The sequence below is a fragment of the Neoarius graeffei genome, chromosome 13 (genome assembly GCF_027579695.1).
Source record: "Neoarius graeffei isolate fNeoGra1 chromosome 13, fNeoGra1.pri, whole genome shotgun sequence".
In the NCBI taxonomy this organism is placed as follows: Eukaryota; Metazoa; Chordata; class Actinopteri; order Siluriformes; family Ariidae; genus Neoarius; species Neoarius graeffei.
Window position 1 is genome coordinate 72,887,894 of NC_083581.1, and position 21,226 is coordinate 72,909,119.

The window sequence follows — 21,226 nt, forward strand, 5'->3', positions numbered from 1 at the left end:
AGGTTCCCCGAAGAGTACTGTGGTGGGCAATGCGGGTGGTTGGGATGCCTGAATGGATTGTCAAACTGGTACAAGCCATGTACAGTGGTACAAAGAGTCAGGTGTGGGTCAACAACTCACTCAGTGAAGAGTTCGAGGTGAAGGTCAGGGTCCATCAAGGATCTGTTGTTTATAATTGTGTTCGAGGCCTTATCAAGAGAGTTTCGGGGTGGTTGTCCTTGGGAGATGCTTTATGCGGATGACCTGGTCATAATCACAGAATCCTTGGATGAACTACTTGAGAAGCTGAACCACTGGAAGGTTGGTCTTGAGGAAAAGGGCCTGAAAGTCAACACGGGGAAGATCAAAGTCATGGTCTCTGGTAATGATCTTAAACACACTGAGAATCTCTGGAAAATACCCTTGTGGTGTGTGCAGAAAAGGGATTGGCCAGAATTCAATTTTCTGTAGTGGTTGCAAAATGTGGGTACACAAAAGATGTTCTGGTGTGCAGGGGAGGTTAGTGGAAAACCCAGATTACAAGTGTCAGCGTTGTCTCGGAGGAGCTCGGCCGATTGATGCAAGACCATGCAGTAAGGTGTTGGCAGGCAGAAAACTAGAGGTCGTCGATAGCTTCGTATACCTTGCTGATGGTATCTGCTGAGGAGGTGGTTGTGAACTGGCAACGATTATCAGAACTCGTTCTGCTTGAGGAAAGTTTAGAGAGCTGCGGCCACTGTTAACCTGCTTCATACCCGTGGTCAACTATACAGTAGTTGTGTGTGTAGCACCATGTTATATGGTTCTGAATGTTGGGCACTCCGAAGAGATGACCAAAAACAGATTGAGCATAATGAAAGAGCCTTGCTTTTATGGATGTGCAATGTCAAAAAAGGAACACAAATTCATCTTCTCTTCTGCAGATGCTGAACCTCCGTCGCCTTGACACTGTCCTCAGATGCAATCGTCTCCATTGGTTTGGACATGTCCAACGCAGTAATTCTTGGATCAACAGATATACTACCTTGGAAGTTGAAGGAGTGAACAACTGTGGCTGACCTCAAAAAAGCTGGAAAGAATCTGTCCGTGCTGACTTGAAGCTCTGGAATATCACAGAGGAGGCAACTCAAGACCGTGCTGAATGGAGAGCTCTGCTGAAGGTTGCTAGTCATACACACATCTGACGTGTCAACTGACTCAAAACGGATAGTGAGTGATTATATAAGTACTGTGCAAAAGTCTTAGGCACCCTGTTTTTTTCTTACAAACTTTGTTATAGATTTCTATTTTATAACTTCTACGTTATCAAGTCAGTACAAAAACATTTTAGAGTTCCAAACATTTGTTTTCCAGCACAAAATTGTATCTGAGCTACATATTACACAAGAGAGCACGTTTCAGATTAAAAAAGAAAACACAAGGTTACTGGGTTTTGCTGGAAATTTAAGAAGCAAGTGTGACAGTCAAAGTGTCAAGAAGAACTGTAGCTGGTTCTGTAAGATTCTCAGTAAAACCTACAGCTCATTTCCTTATAAAACTGCACTCATTGTACCTCAGACTACGATTTTATTTTAAAGCAAAGGGTTGTCTCACACCAAATATTGACTTTGTTTCGTTTATTATGGCTTACTGATTACTGCTTATAGTATTTTTTATGTTTAAATATTTAATTTCATTATTTTTTAAACCATAGCCATATCAGCAAAGTTATATCCTGAGATGAGGTAAGACCATTTTTAAACATTTAAAACATTATTTCTTTATTGATCATCCTGTAACAGCTTTATTCTACTCAGGGTTGTGTTGGATCCAGATGTGAGCCAAGCATATGCAATGAATCGGCAAGAATAGCACGATGCACACATATGCACACATATTCACATACTAATCCACACCTGGGGGCATTTTAGAGTAGCCAATCCACATCACTGGCATGTTTTGGAAGGTTGGAGGAAACCAGGGAATCCAGAAGAAACCCACCCTTAGCAAAAAGAAGTTTATTCAAGTGTACTATGAGTATACTTATTTTTTTACTAAAACTGAGGAAGTATACTTGAAGTTGACTTTTTATAAACTATATTTTATATCCTTAAGAATAGTATAGTGAAGTATACTTGGCTTATACTGAAAAGTATAAACAAAAGTCTAAGACTAAGTACATTAATACTAAGACTTAAACTTATACTTTAGTATATGTTTTACGTTCTTCTGCCACAAAGTACAACCCCGATTCCAAAAAAGTTGGGACAAAGTACAAATTGTAAATAAAAACGGAATGCAATGATGTGGAAGTTTCAAAATTCCATATTTTATTCAGAATAGAACATAGATGACTGTAACGACCCTACGTGTGGGTGGAGCACAGAGGACGGCAGGACAGAGATCAGGTTTTATCAACTGGCTTTATTGCCACACTTTTCAGTCTAGCAATGCTTTTTACAGAGACACACACACAACTGGCGTCTGGTTCAGGGTTGCGCCCCTCTGCTCTCGCTCTCCCTCCTGATATAGGGCGCAGTCACTGGGAAGACACACAAACAGGTTAATTGCTCTCAGGTGACGTGATTCTGCCACTTACCTTCCCTGACTCCGCCCTCCTGTCACAGACCGGCGCTTGACCACGCCCCCGCTGCCACATACCCCCACCGCCCGACTCAGGCCGGGCGGCCGTCCGGCCTGCAGCCGACTCCCCCCCCCCTTGACGGGAGAGGAAGTCCGCCACGACCATCTGCGCCCCCGGCCTGTGGACCACCTTGAAATTAAAGGGTTGGAGCGCCAGATACCAACGGGTGATCCGCGCGTTGGCATCCTTCATGCGGTGGAGCCACTGGAGGGGCGCGTGGTCCGAACAGAGGGTGAAAGGGCGCCCCAGCAGGTAGTACCGGAGGGCGAGAACCGCCCACTTGATGGCCAGACACTCTTTCTCTATGGTGCTGTAGCGCCCCTCACGCACCGACAGCTTCCTGCTGATATACAGGACAGGGCGGTCCTCCCCCTCCACCTCCTGGGACAAAACCGCCCCCAGCCCTCTGTCCGACGCATCGGTCTGCAACATAAAAGGGAGAGAAAAGTCAGGGGAGTGTAGAAGTGGCCCCCCACACAGTGCAGCCTTTACCTCTGAGAAAGCCCGCTGGCACTGCTCCGTCCACTGGACCGGATCTGGTGCCCCCTTTTTAGTGAGATCAGTCAGCGGGCTGGTGACGTCCGAATAATTAGGTATAAACCTGCGATAATAGCCAGCCAGCCCCAGGAACTGTCTCACCCCCTTTTTGGTCTTGGGCCTCGGGCAGGCCGCAATTGCTGCCGTCTTATTAATTTGGGGACGCACCTGCCCGTTGCCCAAGTGGAAGCCCAGATACCGTACTTCCACCCGCCCAATCGCACACTTCTTTGGGTTGGCTGTGAGCCCCGCTCGCCTCAGTGACCTAAGGACAGCCCTCAGATGTTCGAGGTGCCGCTGCCAGTCATTACTATAGATGATTATGTCATCTAAATATGCTGCTGCATACGTGGCGTGAGGGCGGAGGACTCTGTCCATCAGCCGCTGAAACGTCGCGGGCGCCCCAAACAGCCCAAACGGAAGGGTGACGAATTGGTGTAAACCAAACGGTGTGGAAAAGGCCGTTTTTTCTCGGGATAGTGGAGTCAAGGGGATCTGCCAATATCCCTTCGTCAAATCCAGTGTCGAATAAAAGCGAGCAGTGCCGAGTCGATCGAGCAACTCATCAATACGAGGCATTGGGTACGCGTCGAATTTAGACACCGCGTTGACTTTCCTATAGTCCACACAGAACCGGACCGACCCGTCGGCCTTGGGTACCAAGACCACCGGGCTGCTCCAGTCACTGTAGGACTCCTCGACGATGCCCATTTCGAGCATGGTCTGAAGTTCTTCCCGAACCACCTTTTTTTTGTGTTCGGGTAGCCTGTAAGGGCGGCTACGCACTACCACCCCCGGGGGCGTCTCTATGTGGTGCTCTATGAGGTTAGTGCGACCGGGCAGGGGCGAGAACACATCCGAAAACTCGGTCTGCAACTGGGCGACCTCCGTGAGTTGGGTCGGGGAGAGGTGGTCTCCACAGGGGACCGGAGAGGTACGCGATGCCAATGTCCCTTTTTGAACCTCCGGCCCCAGCTCCGCCTTCTCTGGAACTACCGACACCAACGCCACGGGGACCTCCTCGTTCCAGAGTTTAAGCAGGTTGAGGTGGTAAATCTGTAGCGCCCCACCCCTGTCCGTTCGCCTCACCTCATAGTCGACGTCCCCGACTCGCCGTGTGACCTCAAAGGGTCCTTGCCACTTGGCGATCAATTTGGAGCTCGACGTGGGCAACAGTACGAGTACCTTATCTCCCGGAGTGAACTCTCTAAGGCGCGTACCCTTGTTGTACAGGCGGGCTTGCCGTTCCTGGGCCTGCCGCAAATTCTCCTGAGTTAGGTGCGTGAGTGTGTGGAGTTTTGCGCGCAGGTCCATAACGTACTGAATTTCGTTCTTACTTTGTGAAGGTCCCTCCTCCCAATTTTCCCGCAGCACGTCCAGGATGCCGCGCGGCTTACGCCCATATAATAATTCAAACGGGGAGAACCCCGTGGAGGCTTGGGGGACCTCTCGCACTGAGAACAGCAAGGGTTCGAGCCACTTATCCCAGTTACGTCCGTCCTCACTTACGAATTTTTTAATAATATTTTTGAGGGTGCGGTTGAATCGTTCCACTAAACCGTCCGTTTGTGGGTGATACACGCTGGTGCGGATCGGCTTAATCCCCAATAACCCATACAGTTCGCGCAGTGTTCGTGACATAAACGTAGTGCCTTGATCAGTCAGAATCTCTTTCGGGATTCCAACTCGGGAGATGACGCGGAAGAGTGCCTCGGCAATACTGCGTGCTGAGATATTGCGCAGAGGCACTGCTTCCGGGTATCGCGTTGCATAGTCCACCAGAACTAATATAAAGCGGTACCCTCGTGCTGACCGATCTAATGGCCTGACGAGATCCATCCCAATTCTCTCGAACGGGGTCTCGATTAACGGTAGAGGGCGCAAAGGCGCTTTTGGAATGGCCGCTGGGTTTACTAACTGGCATTCGCGGCATGCCGTACACCACCTACGGACATCGCCGCGAATCCCCGGCCAATAGAAACGGGCCATTATTCGGGCTAGTGTTTTATCCTGCCCCAAGTGTCCGGCCATGGGATTAAAGTGAGCCGCCTGGAATACCAATTCCCGGCGGCTCTTCGGAATTAAAAGCTGCGTGACTCGCTCTTTAGTTTGAGTGTCCTGCGTCACTCGGTATAATCTATCCTTCATAATCGCGAAGTAGGGGAAGGACGGGGTGGCGTTCGGCGGGAGCGTTTGACCATCGATTACTCTCACTTGGTCAAACGCATGCCGCAGAGTCTCGTCTCGCGACTGCTCTAATGGGAAATCCGCGAGGGATTCCCCAAGAGAGAGAGGAGGAGCCGGCGGCTCCTCACTCTGACGCGGAGATGACGTAGACGGCTCTGTGACAGCTGCTCCCGCCAAAGCGACACCGGGACCTCCCCCTGTCAAATGGCAGGACCCACTCTCGACTAGGCGTGTCATTAAACCCCGAAATCCCGGCCAATCAGTCCCCAAAATTAGAGAGTGGGTAAGGCGAGGATTAACCGCCGCCTTTACTATGAATTTTTCCCCTCTGAAAATAATGTGGACCGACACCAAAGGGTAGCTGTGAACATCCCCGTGCACACATAACACCTTCACCCCTTGTGCTCCCCCCAATGCCTCGTTTTGAACCAGGCTTTGGCGAATTGAGGTCTGATTACAACCAGAATCCACCAACGCCTGATATGTAGCCCCTTGGATACTCACCGGTATGCGATACGCTCCGGCCCGATCGAGGGCGGCCTCTGGCGCGTCGGGGATCCGAACCACCGCGCCCACTTCCGTTGCCGTGCACTGCTGTTGAAGGTGGCCCGGCTCCCCGCAGCGCCAGCAAACCGGCCCGGGCTTTCCCTCTGCACTGGTGATCTGGGGCTCACTCACCTGAGGTGGGGGAGAGACAGACACAGAAGGGAGAAACGGGAGGGCACCGCGGGTGCGGCGGGCCGGCTGGGGGGGTGCCGGCCCCCGCCTCCGCGGAGGGGGAATGGGGCGAGGACAGGACACAGGAGGAGGGGGAGAGAGAGAGAGAGAAGAGGAGAGAAGAGAAGATGCCATCTGCTGTCCTGCCGCCGGGACAGCCGCCAGATGATCCTCCGCCAGCTCGACTGCCTGATCCAGCGACGCCGGGCGGTGGCACTGGACCCACTCCGCGGTTCCGGCTGGTAAGCGGGCGATGAACTGTTCCAGTACCACCTGGTCGACGATTCCCTCGGCGTCGCGATCGTTGGCCCTCAGCCACCGCCAGCAGGCGTCCCGGAGCTGCTGGCCGAACGCGAACGGCCGGCCGACTTCCTCCAGTCGCAGCGCGCGGAAGCGCTGGCGCTGTTGCTCCGGTGTGCGCCCCACGCGCTGGAGGACGGCCCGGCGAAGGTCCGCGTAGGCCAGCCGGCGGTCGGCGGGGAGCTGTAGCGCGGCCAGCTGTGCCTCTCCCGTGAGCAGGGGGAGGAGGCGCGCCGCGCGCTGCTCCATCGGCCACCCCGAGGCTTCGGCGACCTGTTCAAACAACGTGATGAAAGCCTCGGGGTCGTCCTGCGGGCCCATCTTGGTGACAATGAGGGGAGACGGGCCCGCGGCCGGAGCGCTGGTGGACCCCGCCGACGCGAGGAGATGCCGGAACGCCTCGCGATCTTCCTGCTGGGCCAGCACCAGGGCTTTGAAGCGCTGCTCCTGCTCCTTTCGGAGCGTGACGAGTGCCTGGTGCTGGCTTTGCTGAGCCGTGGCGAGGGCGTGGATCAGATCGGCGAACGGGGAGGATTCCATGGGGCTGCGGGTTTGGTGCTCCACTGTCCCGGGTTTCGGCACCACTGTAACGACCCTACGTGTGGGTGGAGCACAGAGGACGGCAGGACAGAGATCAGGTTTTATCAACTGGCTTTATTGCCACACTTTTCAGTCTAGCAATGCTTTTTACAGAGACACACACACAACTGGCGTCTGGTTCAGGGTTGCGCCCCTCTGCTCTCGCTCTCCCTCCTGATATAGGGCGCAGTCACTGGGAAGACACACAAACAGGTTAATTGCTCTCAGGTGACGTGATTCTGCCACTTACCTTCCCTGACTCCGCCCTCCTGTCACAGACCGGCGCTTGACCACGCCCCCGCTGCCACAATGACATATCAAATGCTTAAACTGAGAAAATGTATCATTTAAAGAGAAAAATTAGGTGATTTTAAATTTCATGACAACAACACATCTCAAAAAAGTTGGGACAAGGCCATGTTTACCACTGTGAGACATCCCCTTTTCTCTTTACAACAGTCTGTAAACGTCTGGGGACTGAGGAGACAAGTTGCTCAGGTTTAGGGATAGGAATGTTAACCCATTCTTGTCTAATGTAGGATTCTAGTTGCTCAACTGTCTTAGGTCTTTTTTGTCGTATCTTCCGTTTTATGATGCGCCAAATGTTTTCTATGGGTGAAAGATCTGGACTGCAGGCTGGCCAGTTCAGTACCCGGACCCTTCTTCTACGCAGCCATGATGCTGTAATTGATGCAGTATGTGGTTTGGCATTGTCATGTTGGAAAATGCAAGGTCTTCCCTGAAAGAGACGTCGTCGGGATGGGAGCATATGTTGCTCTAGAACCTGGATATACCTTTCAGCATTGATGGTGTCTTTCCAGATGTGTAAGCTGCCCATGCCACACACACTAATGCAACCCCATACTATCAGAGATGCAGGCTTCTGAACTGAGCGCTGATAACAACTCGGGTCGTCCTTCTCCTCTTTAATCCAAATGACACGGCGTCCCTGATTTCCATAAAGAACTTCAAATTTTGATTCGTCTGACCACAGAACAGTTTTCCACTTTGCCACAGTCCATTTTAAATGAGCCTCGGCCCAGAGAAGACGTCTGCGCTTCTGGATCATGTTTAGATACGGCTTCTTCTTTGAACTATAGAGTTTTAGCTGGCAACGGCGGATGGCATGGTGAATTGTGTTCACAAATAATGTTCTCTGGAAATATTCCTGAGCCCATTTTGTGATTTCCAATACAGAAGCATGCCTGTATGTGACGCAGTGCCGTCTAAGGTGGAGTTTACATTAGACCGTATCAGCGGATCATCAGATTAACGTTTTTAAAAACGATTAGCGTGCACACAGCAACGCCAATACACGATTCGCCTGCACACAGCAACACCAATACACGGATACGCTAATCACATGACTAATTCGGCACGTAAGTTGAAATGTGTCAGTGCGGCTCATCGCTTCCTCCTCAGCAGCTGCGCTCCAAATCACTCCGCCCTGAACAGCGAGTGCCCTCTGGAGGGTGCGCACTCCGGCCCTGCGCAGCTCACAGAGCGCGCGAGTGTAGTGCACGAGCAGTGATTCGGGACTGAGCCGCTGTGCGCAAGTCACTTACCACTTGCAAGTGGAAGGATGGCAAGCCTAAAGACCATCATAACTACACAATGGGCAGTATTTGCATCAGTATTTGCAGTATTTTCATACTTTTATACTCTTTAATGAAAGGTGATACAAGGCGGAAGTCCGCGCCGTTTTTCAGCAGTCGTGTCACATGACCAACGCCAGCGAATCAGGAAGGTGGATGTCACAGTGACGTTGTCCAATGACGACGCCAGCTAGAGCTCAGCACAGCGTATCTGCGTATTCTCAATGTTTACACAGCACCGGATCAGACACGATCTGGATTGAATACGTGGACCCTGGCGGATTCCCGTTTCCCAGCGTTTCCAGGAGTTTTAATGTAAACGGCCAGTGCATCCGCGAAGAAAACGAGACAGATACGGTCTAATGTAAACTTGGCCTAAGGGCCCGAAGATCACAGGCACCCAGTATGGTTTTCCGGCCTTGACCCTTACACACATAGATTCTTCCAGATTCTCTGAATCTTTTGATGATATTATGCACTGTAGATGATGATATGTTCAAACTCTTTGCAATTTTACACTGTCGAACTCCTTTCTGATATTGCTCCACTATTTGTCGGCACAGAATTAGGGGGATTGGTGATCCTCTTCCCATCTTTACTTCTGAGAGCCGCTGCCACTCCAAGATGGTCTTTTTATACCCAGTCATGTTAATGACCTATTGCCAATTGACCTAATGAGTTGCAATTTGGTCCTCCAGCTGTTCCTTTTTTGTACCTTTAACTTTTCCAGCCTCTTATTGCCCCTGTCCCAACTTTTTTGAGATGTGTTGCCGTCATGAAATTTCAAATGAGCCAATATTTGGCATGAAATTTCAAAATGTCTCACTTTTGACATTTGATATGTTGTCTATGTTCTATTGTCAATACAATATCAGTTTTTGAGATTTGTAAATTATTGCATTCCATTTTTATTTATAATTTGTCCTTTGTCCCAACTTTTTTGGAATCGGGGTTGTACTAATACTTAGTATATCTTGCTCCAAGTGCATAATAAGGTCAAGTCATTGACTCATGCTTAACATTTAATTTATATATTAATATAATATAATGCTGGAGCGGGGTGGCACGGTGGTGTAGTGGTTAGCGCTGTCGCCTCACAGCAAGAAGGTCCGGGTTCGAGCCCCGTGGCCGGCGAAGGCCTTTCTGTGTGGAGTTTGCATGTTCTCCCCATGTCCGCGTGGGTTTCTTCCGGGTGCTCCGGTTTCCCCCACAGTCCAAAGACATGCAGGTTAGGTTAACTGGTGACTCTAAATTGACCGTAGGTGTGAATGGTTGTCTGTGTCTATGTGTCAGCCCTGTGATGACCTGGCGACTTGTCCAGGGTGTACCCCGCCTTTCGCCTGTAGTCAGCTGGGATAGGCTCCAGCTTGCCTGTAGAACAGGATAAAGCGGCTTGAGATAATGCTGGAGTTTAAAACTTTACAGTATATAGTATGTGTGCTCAATTGAATTATCTTTATGTACCTTAAAATCATACACAAAAACAGAAAAACTTTTGACTTGACTTTATTGATCAAGAGACCATTATGTTTACATTTTTACATGCAAATGTGCACTTTTTCCTTTCATTTTCTCCAGTAAGGAAGGGCTTGATTTCATAGGTCTTTGTTTTTGAAATGTTTGAAAATATATCAAACTTGTTTTCAACATTCTGTCTTGTGAGTTTGTAAATGCATCACATGTTTGTGTACATACAGTATGAGTAAACTTTATACAGTATGGCTCAGGTGGATAAGGCACCATGCCATAAATCCGGGGACCCAGGTTCGATTCCGACCCGAGGTCATTTCCCGATCCCTCCCCGTCTCTCTCTCCTGCTCATTTTCTGTCTCTACACTGTCCTATCCAATAAAGATGAAAAAAGCCCCCAAAAAAGTAATATGCCAAGCAAACTTAAAGTATAACAAGTGAAATAACCAACGTTTATAACAGTATACTTAAAGTATACAATAATAAACTAAAAATAGGGACTCAAACTATATAACTAGTACAATGGCAGTATATAGATGAGTGTACTTGTTGTATACTTTAAAGTGTACTTTTGCAAACTTAAAATGAACTTTAAAGTACGACTTATACTTTTATAAACTTGAAATGTTCCAATTTAGTCCAAAAAAGTATTAAATTTGTATACTTTCTAGTACACTAAAAGTACATGGTCTGTAGTATACTTGCTATACTTATACTGAAGCATACTTAATAAAATGAACTTTAAGTATACTACTTTTTGCTAAGGGCATGTCTATGTACAGGAGAGAACATGCACAGAAACTCTACACAGACTGTAACCTGAGCTCAGAATGGCATCATCACTATTCTGCCTACATTTAAGTAATTATTATACCCCCACTCCAAAGGAGGGGGGGTATACTGGTTTATCTCTGTCCGTATTTCCATTCGTCTGAAACACCCTTTTTCTCAGTAACCACAAATCATAGCCACTTGGTACCAAACTTCAGCTTGGGGTTCTATACCGTGTATATTGTTTTCAGGTCTGTCCCACATCAAGATCCTGTTTACGGACTGAATGTAGTTACGAAACATGTAGCGTGGATTCACAAACTTTTCATAACACTTTTCTCAGCAACTACAAATCACAACTGCTTGATATTTGGTACAGAGCTTCAGCTTGGGGTTCTATACCATGTATACCGTTTTCAGGTCTGTCGCACATCGACTTCCTGTTTACCGACTGAATGTATTGACAAAATATATAGCGTGGATTCACAAAATTTTTGTAACACTTTTCTCCGCAACTACAAGTCACAACTACTTGATATTTGGTACTAAGCTTCAGCTTGGGGTTCTATACCGTGTATACCATTTTCAGGTCTGTCGCACATCGACTTATTGTTTACCAACTGAATGTATTTACGAAACATATAGTGTGGATTCACAAACTTTTCGTAACACTTTTCTCAGCAACTACAAATCACAACTGCTTGATATTTGGTATTGAGCTTCAGCTTGGGGTTCTATACAGTGTATACCGTTTTCAGGTCTGTCCCACATTGACTTCCTGTTTACCAACTGAATGTATTGATGAAACATATAGGGTGGATTTTGACGCTATTTCACGAAGCAAAATGCTATTTCAAAATGAGTTTACCAGGATGCTATTTGAAATCCCTGGCGAGAACACTGCTCTTTACTTACTTGTTTCAGAGTTAATTATTTGTTGAAGTCAACATTCATAATAAGGGTCTTATTCCTTCGATTGCCTGTGTTCTGATATAAGCGAGAGCAGGGGGAATACATAAGTGAGCAGTAACTCACAGTTGATCTTGTTTTTTCTCATTCAATGTTCAAGTCAAGTCAAGTTTATTTGTATAGCGCTTTTAACAATAAACATTGTCGCAAAGCAGCTTTACAGAATTTGAACGACTTAAAATATGAGCTAATTTTATCCCTAATCTATCCCCAATGAGCAAGCCTGTGGTGACGGTGGCAAGGAAAAACTCCATCAGATGACATGAGGAAGAAACCTCGAGAGGAACCAAACTCAAAAGGGAACCCATCCCCATCCGGGCAACAACAGACAACATGACTATAACATTAACAGTCCTAACATAAAGTCAGCTTCATTGATGCTATAACCCCCCACTGATGGAAACCCGAGCGCAAAACCGTTCACGACAACCGCAGTCCCAAAGTCAACAAGTCAACCGCAGTCCTAAAGTCAGCAAGTCAACTGCAGCCCTAAAGTCAGCAAGTCAACTGCAGTCCCCAGCCACAAAAGCACCACTGCAAGAGTCCAGAGCATCCTCCAGGCGCGACCCCCAACTGTCCACATGAGGCCGCCCTCCACAGGAGCGATGCGATGAGACTCCAACCAGACACAGGGCACCAGGATGGATCAGGCAGGTCCGAGGAGCAGAAGAGGTCAGCATCTCGATTCCAGGACCGACATGTAACTCAGAAGGACAGATTTGGGGGGGGGAGAAGAGAGAGAAAACACAGGTTGTTAGGTATGCCCAATGTCACTTGAATAAGAAAGAAAGCACAACTTTATTCATCACACACTTGTGAAATTTCCTCTCTGCATTTAACCCATCTGAAGCAGTGAACACACACACATACCCAGAGCAGTGGGCAGCCATGCTAACAGCACCCAGGGAGCAATCAGGAGTTAGGTGCCTCGCTCAAGGGCACCTGAGCCCAAGGCCGTCCTATATTAACCTAACCGCATGTCTTTGAACTGTGGGGGAAACCGGAGCACACAGGGAGAACATGCAAACTCCACACAGAAAGGCCCTTGCCGGCCACTGGGTTCAAACCCAGAACCTTCTTGCTGTGAGGCGACTGTCCTCCACCGTGAATAAGTAGGAACAGTATACATATTTCACTGAGTACAAGCAATATGTATACTGTTCCTACTTATTCAGGTGACATTGGGCAAAAATTAAATGTTGAAAAATTATTTTAAAATATTTAATTTTGGGGCGGCACGGTGGTGTAGTGTTTAGCGCTGTCGCCTCACAGCAAGAAGGTCCGGGTTCGAGCCCCGTGGCCGATGAGGGCCTTTTTGTGTGGAGTTTGCATGTTCTCCCCATGTCCGCGTGGGTTTCCTCCGGGTGCTCCGGTTTCCCCCACAGTCCAAAGACATGTAGGTTAGGTTAACTGGTGACTCTAAATTGAGCGTAGGTGTGAATGTGAGTGTGAATGGTTGTCTGTGTCTATGTGTCAGCCCTGTGATGACCTGGCGACTTGTCCAGGGTGTACCCCGCCTTTCGCCCGTAGTCAGCTGGGATAGGCTCCAGCTTGCCTGCGACCCTGTAGAACAGGATAAAGCGGCTAGAGATGATGAGATGAGATGAGATGAGATGAGATGAGATGAGTTAGAAGAGCTAAATTTACCCAATTAGTGGTGCAGTCTAGTGGTTAAAAGACTATTTTTCAGATCCAGGACTCAGAAACGTGTTTCCTAAAACACTAACATAAAGACTGGAAATTTAGTCTCCATGAGGACAGTTGAAAGTCACACTTGGAGGACGCTCTGGACTCTTACAGTAATGCTTTTATGGCTGAGGACTACAGTTGACTTGCTAACTTTAGGACTGCAGTTGTCATGAACAGTTTTGCACTCAGGTTTCCATCAATGAAGAGTTTATAACTTCAACAAAACTGACTTCATGTTAAAACTGTTAATGTTATAGTCATGTTGTCTATTGTGGCCCAAATAAGGATGGGTTCCCTTTTGAGTCTGGTTCCTCTCGAGGTTTCTTCCTCATGTCGTCTAAGGGAGTTTTTCCTTGCCACCATCGCCACAGGCTTGCTCATTGGGGATAGATTAGGGATAAAATTAGCTCATGTTTTAAGTCATTTAGTGAAGGTAGAGGATCGTGTACCTCAGATGCAGCTATGTATGGTACATAGGATTGTTTATGGGGGCGTACCCAATTATTTTAGAAATTATTTTAATCGAGTAAATGAAGTTTACTGCTATTCCACTAGGGGAAGCTTAACAGGTTTTGTACCACCCAGAGTTAAGACGAACTTGGGTAAAGAGTCTTTTCTTTATGTTGGAACTACCCTTTGGAACAGGTTACCTGGTTCACTCAAATCAGTTAGAAGCATAGGCAGTTTTAAACAGGACTTGAAAAAATGGCTTAGACACCAATCTTAGGCATTTGGCAATTTGTATTTGTTATGTATTATGTAACTGTAATTCTGTTTTTATGTGACGTGTGGTCTGCTGCTACTTGCCCTTGTCTCCTGCTCTATAGGGAACACAATGGAAATAAGCCTGTGGGCTTTATTTATTGTGTTATCCCTTACTATTCATTTATGTATAAGTTATGATGCAGTTTGCTGTTTCATATTTTTTATATCAAGAATGGTCAATAAAATCAATCAATCAATCAATCAATCAATCAATTCAAATTCTGTCAAGCTGCTTTGCGACAATGTTTATTGTTAAAAGCACTATACAAATAACCTTGACTTGACTTGGACCCCATTTACACGTAGCCGGGTATCTATAAAAACAGATATTTATTTATATGGTTGCACCCATCATTTACACGTAAACGGAGGTTTCAGTCACTGAAAACAGCTGCTTTTGAAAACTCCAGGCAAAGTGGAGATTTGTGAAAACTCCGTTTTCATGCCTGCGTGTAAATAGTGGAAAACTGAGTTTTCTCCGTGTTATGGGGAAAACAGAGTTTTAGCATTGTGATCTGACGGTCCCTGCTCCTTGGCTTTCAGATCTCTGGTTGGCTTTCTATTTGTTAGACATGTTTTTGACAGTCTTCGCTGGCTGTTTTTGAGCACTGTGTAAACAGAATTATTTTCTAGTACGGGGAGGAGAAGATACCCGTTTTCATAAATACCCGGCTACGTGTAAACGAAGTAACTGTAATTCTGTTTCTATGTGACGTGTGGTCTGCTGCTACTTGCCCTTGTCTCCTGCTCTATAGGGACCACAATGGAAACTAGAAAAGCACTCGGAGAGCGCAGACCTCCGCCAAGAATCCTTTAAAAAAATCCGGGATCCAGAAGGTGATCCGGGTCACCGCCAAAATTTAATGGATTGTTACTTGTGCCCAGTCACACCTCTGGAAAAAAATTCAGAGCAATCCATTCATTACTTTTTCCGTAATGTTGCTAGCAGACAAACAAACAAACATACAAACAAACAAACAAACGCTACCAAAAACATAACCTCCTTGGTGAAGGTAATAATAATAACTAGAATGCATTTCCGGAGAAAATGCAAAAGTGTGCTTGCTCAGGTGCGCCGCCATGGCGACCCGGCAAGAGAGGCGACTGCACGCCCACACGACAAGTTTTGTGTCAACACAACAAAGTTTGGCCAAGACACAAGGCAGATTCTCATACGGAGATGACAGGCTGGCAAGGTTCTTTACAGGGACATCCCAGAGCATCACTAACATGAAAATTTAGATGTAATTCTAAATCGGTAAAGAGATATGACCCAAAACATGTTTTTGCTCATTGTGGTGCACCCTAGTGGCCAAATGACACCAAATTTGATGAGGGTACATGAACTGGTGCCGAAAGTCATCTCAACAAATATGATCTTGATAGGTCAAAGCGTTTCTGAGATATGAGCCAAAATACGTTTTTGCTAATTGTGACGCCCCCTAGTGGCCAAATGACACCATATGGCACCACTCCTGTGAAGGATGCCCCCATGAGGACAGTTAAGGGTTATAACTGTTAAAACTGTTAATATTATAGTCAGGCTGTCTGTTGTTGCCCAAATGAGGATGGGTTCCCTTTTGAGTCTGGTTCCTCTCGAGGTTTCTTCCTCATGTCGTCTGAGGGAGTTTTTCCTTGCCACCGTCGCCACAGGCTTGCTCACTGGGGATAGATTAGGGATAAAATTAGCTCATGTTTTAAGTCGTTAAAATTCTGTAAAGCTGCTTTGCGACAATGTTTATTGTTAAAAGCGCTATACAAATAAACTTGATTTGATATTTGATGAGGGTAGTTTGGATGGTGTCCAAAGTCATGCCACTAAATATGGTCTTGATACGTCAAAGCGTTTCCGTGATATGGGCTCACTTCCTGTTTGGTGGCTTCGCCATCGATTTTGATTGGTTGCCATGGGCGAACGCTTTGATGTATGAGAGCGAAACGAATATCATTCATTAGGCATGGACTGGAGATCATCTGTGCCAAGTTTCGTGATGATCGGACAAAACATGTGGCCAGGGTCACTCTACCTTTACTTTGGACAAAATTCAAAATGGCGGAAAATCTAATTAGGCGGAGAATGACGTCATAGGGTGCGTTGGAATCGTCTAGCTCCAAGGATTCCAACAGCATCAGACTTATGAAAATCAGACATACGGATCAAAAGTTACGTGCATGAATGCATGTAAGACTGTGATCAGCTGGTGGCGCTAGACCGTGAGACATACCAACATGAAACTTGATGAAATCGATTAGGGTCCACTCCTCTATCAGTGTACCAAGTTTCATGACTTTACACTTCACGCTTTGGCCTACAGAAGGAAAAATCTGTTTTTTGCGTCGCGTGCCCATTCATTTCAATGGGGAAAAAATTAATCCTTTAAAAAAATCCAGGCTCCAGAAGGTGATCCAGATCACCGCCAAAATTTAATGGATTGTTACTTGTGCCCAGTCACACCTCTGGAAAAAAAATTCAGAGCAATCCATTCATTACTTTTTCCGTAATGTTGCTAACAGACAAACCAACCAACCAACCAACAAACAAACAAAAAAACAAACCAACACCACCAAAAACATAACCTCCTTGGCGGAGGTAACTAGATGGCATTTCCTCTGCAGAAACTGCTGAAGTGTGCTTGCTCAAATGAAGCCACATTCTCTGCTTCTCTCTCTCTCTCTCTACATCTCTCTCACCCAATCACTATCCCCACCAATACACATTGTCACACAGTGTCATGTTTTAAAAGAAGGATTTCAGAGCGGGGGGGAGCACGGTGGTGTAGTGGTTAGCGCTGTCACCTCACAGCAAGAAGGTCCTGGGTTCGAGCCCCGTGGCTGGCGAGGGCCTTTCTGTGCGGAGTTTGCATGTTCTCCCCGTGTCCGCGTGTGTTTCCTCCGGGTGCTCCGGTTTCCCCCACAGTCCAAAGACATGCAGGTTAGGTTAACTGGTGACTCTAAATTGAGCGTAGGTGTGAATGTGAGTGTGAATGGTTGTCTGTGTCTATGTGTCAGCCCTGTGATGACCTGGCGACTTGTCCAGGGTGTACCCCGCCTTTCGCCCGTAGTCAGCTGGAATAGGCTCCAGCTCGCCTGCGACCCTGTAGAACAGGATAAAGCGGCTAGAGATAATGAGATAAGATTTCAGAGCGCTTTGCGCTCTGAAATCCTTGTTTTAAATGGCTTTGGTCAACAGCTCTCACTCCTTCTCTGGCTCAAAGTCTCTTTCACATCATTTTGAAGGGAGATTTCAATGCGTTTCGTGCAGTGAAATCTCCTCTCCACCCTTTTATATATTTTTCAATCTAATTCAGAGGTTTTAAAACATGGATTTTGGCTGTAAAATCGCAGTTTTAATTTTTTTTCTGCTGATCCCACTCTAACGTCTAGAGTGGAGGAGCTCCTTATGACATCATCACTCCAAAGTTCTACCCATTCATTTGAATCGCACTGAATTTTGCCTAAAAACGGGAATACCGAATGAACGACAAGGGGTAGTGCAACCATTTTAACAAGCACGCCATTCCAGATCAGGCCCTACGTTTCAGCGTTGGAACGGTGTCTCTATCTCGAAAGCCCTAGGAGCAGTAGTGGATCCCAGAAACGGGTGAAACGTAATAATAATGATAATAATTCAAGGATTCAAGGAGCTTTATTGTCATACCAGCTCACATTCACATGTTTATGGTACGAAATTAGGACTCAGGTCCCGGGAGCAGTAAATGGACTATAAAATATAAAAATATAAAGTACGAAGTAACAGAAAATAAAATAAACTAACAGAAAATAAAATAAAAGGATATAAAACTAGACATTTAAATAAGCTAAACAAACTTAAATAAGAAGCCGGTTTTAACATATAGCAGCCTAAGTATGCATGTGCAAATGTGTGCAAGTATGAGGTAATCCAAAAAGTAGTCCTTAGTATTGCACTTGTGGGTCCTTAAAGTGCCATTCCACCATTGGATGTATTCTTTGGCATAAAATACAATATATTTTATGACAACATGACTAGACAGAGAAATCTTTTAGCTTCAAAATGATACATCAAACATAATTTTTTGACAACGACAAGTATATTAATTTTGCGACCAAAGTCACCTACCCTTTTAATTTCCGCGCGGTAGTGAAACGTGATGTCATCGGCAGGTTCCCCTTCTTGTGTACCACGTGTCGGTCTATTTTTAGACCAGGAAACCCCCAAAGTGAGAGAGTCATTTCTCCTCGTATATGGGGGCCAAAAAAATTGCGAAAAATTTTGAGTTAATCTTTCAGTTAGCTAGATTTATTGGTATTAGCTAGATGTATTGGTATTATTTTTATCGCGTTCTATCCGCCATTGCTGATAATATGTGCCACGTCACGTGGTACACAAGAAGGGGAACCTGCTGATGATATCACGCGCGGAAATTAAAAGGGTAGGTGACTTTGGTCGCAAAATTAATATACTTGTCGTTGTCAAAAAATTATGTTTGATATATCATTTTGAAACTAAAAGATTTCTCTATCTAGTGATACCATGTATATATGTTGTCAAAATATATTGTATTTTATGCCAAAGAATACATCCAATGATGGAATGGCACTTTAATATTGCAATTGCACTTATAGGATAAAGTGCAATTGCAATATTAAGGACTCACAAGTGCAATAATAATAATAATAATAATAAAACTTAAGAAGAACAATAGTGTGCTTTTGCAAGCACACTAATAAGCCTGTGGGCTTTATGTATTGTGTTATCCCTGACTATTTATTTATCTATAAGTTATGATGCAGTTTGCTGTTTCATATTTTTTATATCAAGAATGGTCAATAAAATCAATCAATTCAAATTCTATAAAGCTGCTTTGCGACAACGTTTATTGTTAAAAGCGCTAGACAAATAAACTTGACAAGTTGAGTTCAATTTGTCAGTCAAAACACCAGACGATTCGTTATAGCGCCACACAGCGCAGGGGCGCCCTCGTTACAACGCGGCCAGTGAGATCTCGTGAGATACTGCGGGACATTACGAGATTTACACCCTGTGCTTTGCTGCTGTAAAATGGTGAAGTTATGCTAAGACGCGACGAGGTAAGTTGACGAAATTCGTTTGTGTCTGAGAGCCTGAGGCGCCTGTTGTTTATTTTGAACGAACCCTAAGGACACGGAGGCAGATTCGGGGCTGTAATTTCCACACAAACCGCGTTCTTAACAAGAGTGTTTTGGCGGCGCGCAGGTCTGGATATTGTACTGTACAATCCGCCATTTTTAATATGCGGGCTGCCTGAGGGGGGAGAGAGCGCGAGCGCGGTGCGGTGTTGTCGCGAGGGAATGCACGCGCTGCGAGAGTGAGTGAGTGAGAGAGAGTGCGCATGCGCTCAGCAGACTGTATGTATGTATGTATTAATGTATGTATAGTGATCCAGGGTGGGTTTGTTTTTATTTTACATAAGCAGAGACTGCAGTGCGGGGGTCAGGAGGAATCCTGGCGTGTCTCAGACACAATTCGGGATTTCTTTCTGAAATAACGGAGGTGATGTAGTTTCTGAGACAGCTCGCGAGGACGTCTGGCTCAAGCATGTGCTCGCCATGAACCTTGATTGATGATGAGAAAATGATTCCCCTGGCATTACTATTACCCTGCACTACTTTTCTTCTTCTTCTTCTTCTTCTTCTTCCTCCTCCTGTATGTAGACTCATCTCATCTCTTCTCATTATCTCTAGCCACTTTATCCTTCTACAGGGTCGCAGGCAAGCTGGAGCCTATCCCAGCTGGCTACGGGCGAAAGGCGGGGTACACCCTGGACAAGTCGCCAGGTCATCACAGGGCTGACACATAGACACAGACAACCATTCACACTCACATTCACACCTACGCTCAATTTAGAGTCACCAGTTAACCTAACCTGCATATCTTTGGACTGTGGGGGAAACCGGAGCACCCGGAGGAAACCCACGGGGAGAACATGCAAACTCCGCACAGAAAGGCCCTCGCCGGCCCTGGGGCTCGAACCCAGGACCTTCTTGCTGTGAGGCGACAGTGCTAACCACTACGCCACCGTGCCGCCCTGTATGTAGACTATGTTTCTTAAAATTGCACCATAGGGATCACAAAGCTATTGCTTTTCTCCATAGTAACATGGACTCTTTCATCCATCCCGTAATTCATCTCATTCAGACCTGGATCACATCATATATCGACTATGCATCATAGCACTAATGTCCAATCTCATTTGAAAGGTTGTTATAACAGCTCCATCTGGAATGGGATGTTCAATAAGGGGGTGTGGGTGTGATGGTTAGGTGTACACAAACTTACGTGCTATGATGCACAGCCAATATGCAAAATATAGCCTTTAACTATGAGATATGATATGATCCAGCTCTCTGGGGCGGCACGGTGGTGTAGTGGTTAACGCTGTCGCCTTACAGGAAGAAAGCTCTGGGTTCGAGCCCAGGGCCTTTCTGTGTGGAGTTTACATGTTCTCCCCGTGTCTGCATGAGTTTGCTCCGGTTTCCTTCACAGTCCAAAGACATGCAGTAGGTTAACGTGGGGCGGCCTTGGGCTGAAGTGCCCTTGAGCGAGGTACCGAACCCTTGACTGCTCCCCGGGCGCTGTAGTGTGGCTGCCCACTGCTTCAGATGGGTTAAATGCAGAGGATGAATTTCACTGTGCTTGAAGTGTGTATGTGACAAATAAAGGTTTCTTCTTCTCTGAATCCCTATGTGGATGTAAAAGAGTTTTCGACAGCTTTAGCTGTTAGAATCAGAATCAGAATCAAGTTTATTGCCAAGTAAGTTCTCTCAGACATACAAGGAATTTGCTTTGGTGATTGAACAGTTAAGAGAGAATAATTTAGCAAAGACAAAAGTAGCCCTATAATCAAAAAAAAAAAAAGAAGAATCTGAAATATACAAATTTTGAAAAGTGGTTAGCGCTGTCACTTCAGAGCAAGAAGGTTCTGGGTTCAAGCCCAGCCGCTGACAGAGAAGGGGCTTTTCTGTGTGGAGTTTGCATGTTCTCAGAGTGTCTGCGTGGGTTTCCTTTGGGTGCTCCAGTTTCCTC

General features: G+C 46.3%; 2 protein-coding genes across 7 annotated transcripts in view; both read left to right on the forward strand.

Moving 5' to 3' along the window:
- zgc:153867 (uncharacterized protein LOC337226 homolog) overlaps positions 1 to 21,226 on the forward strand; it is a 339,132-nt gene that overhangs the window by 289,809 nt on the left and 28,097 nt on the right. The gene's annotated exons all lie outside the window — the stretch shown is intronic.
- The window catches only part of huwe1 (HECT, UBA and WWE domain containing E3 ubiquitin protein ligase 1), a 144,938-nt gene continuing 142,909 nt past the window's right edge, over positions 19,198 to 21,226 (forward strand). For all 6 annotated transcript variants that reach the window (XM_060938489.1, XM_060938492.1, XM_060938495.1 and 3 more), the window contains exon 1: positions 19,198 to 19,251. The gene's annotated coding sequence lies outside the window, so the exon portion shown is untranslated. The remainder of the gene's footprint in view (positions 19,252 to 21,226) is intronic.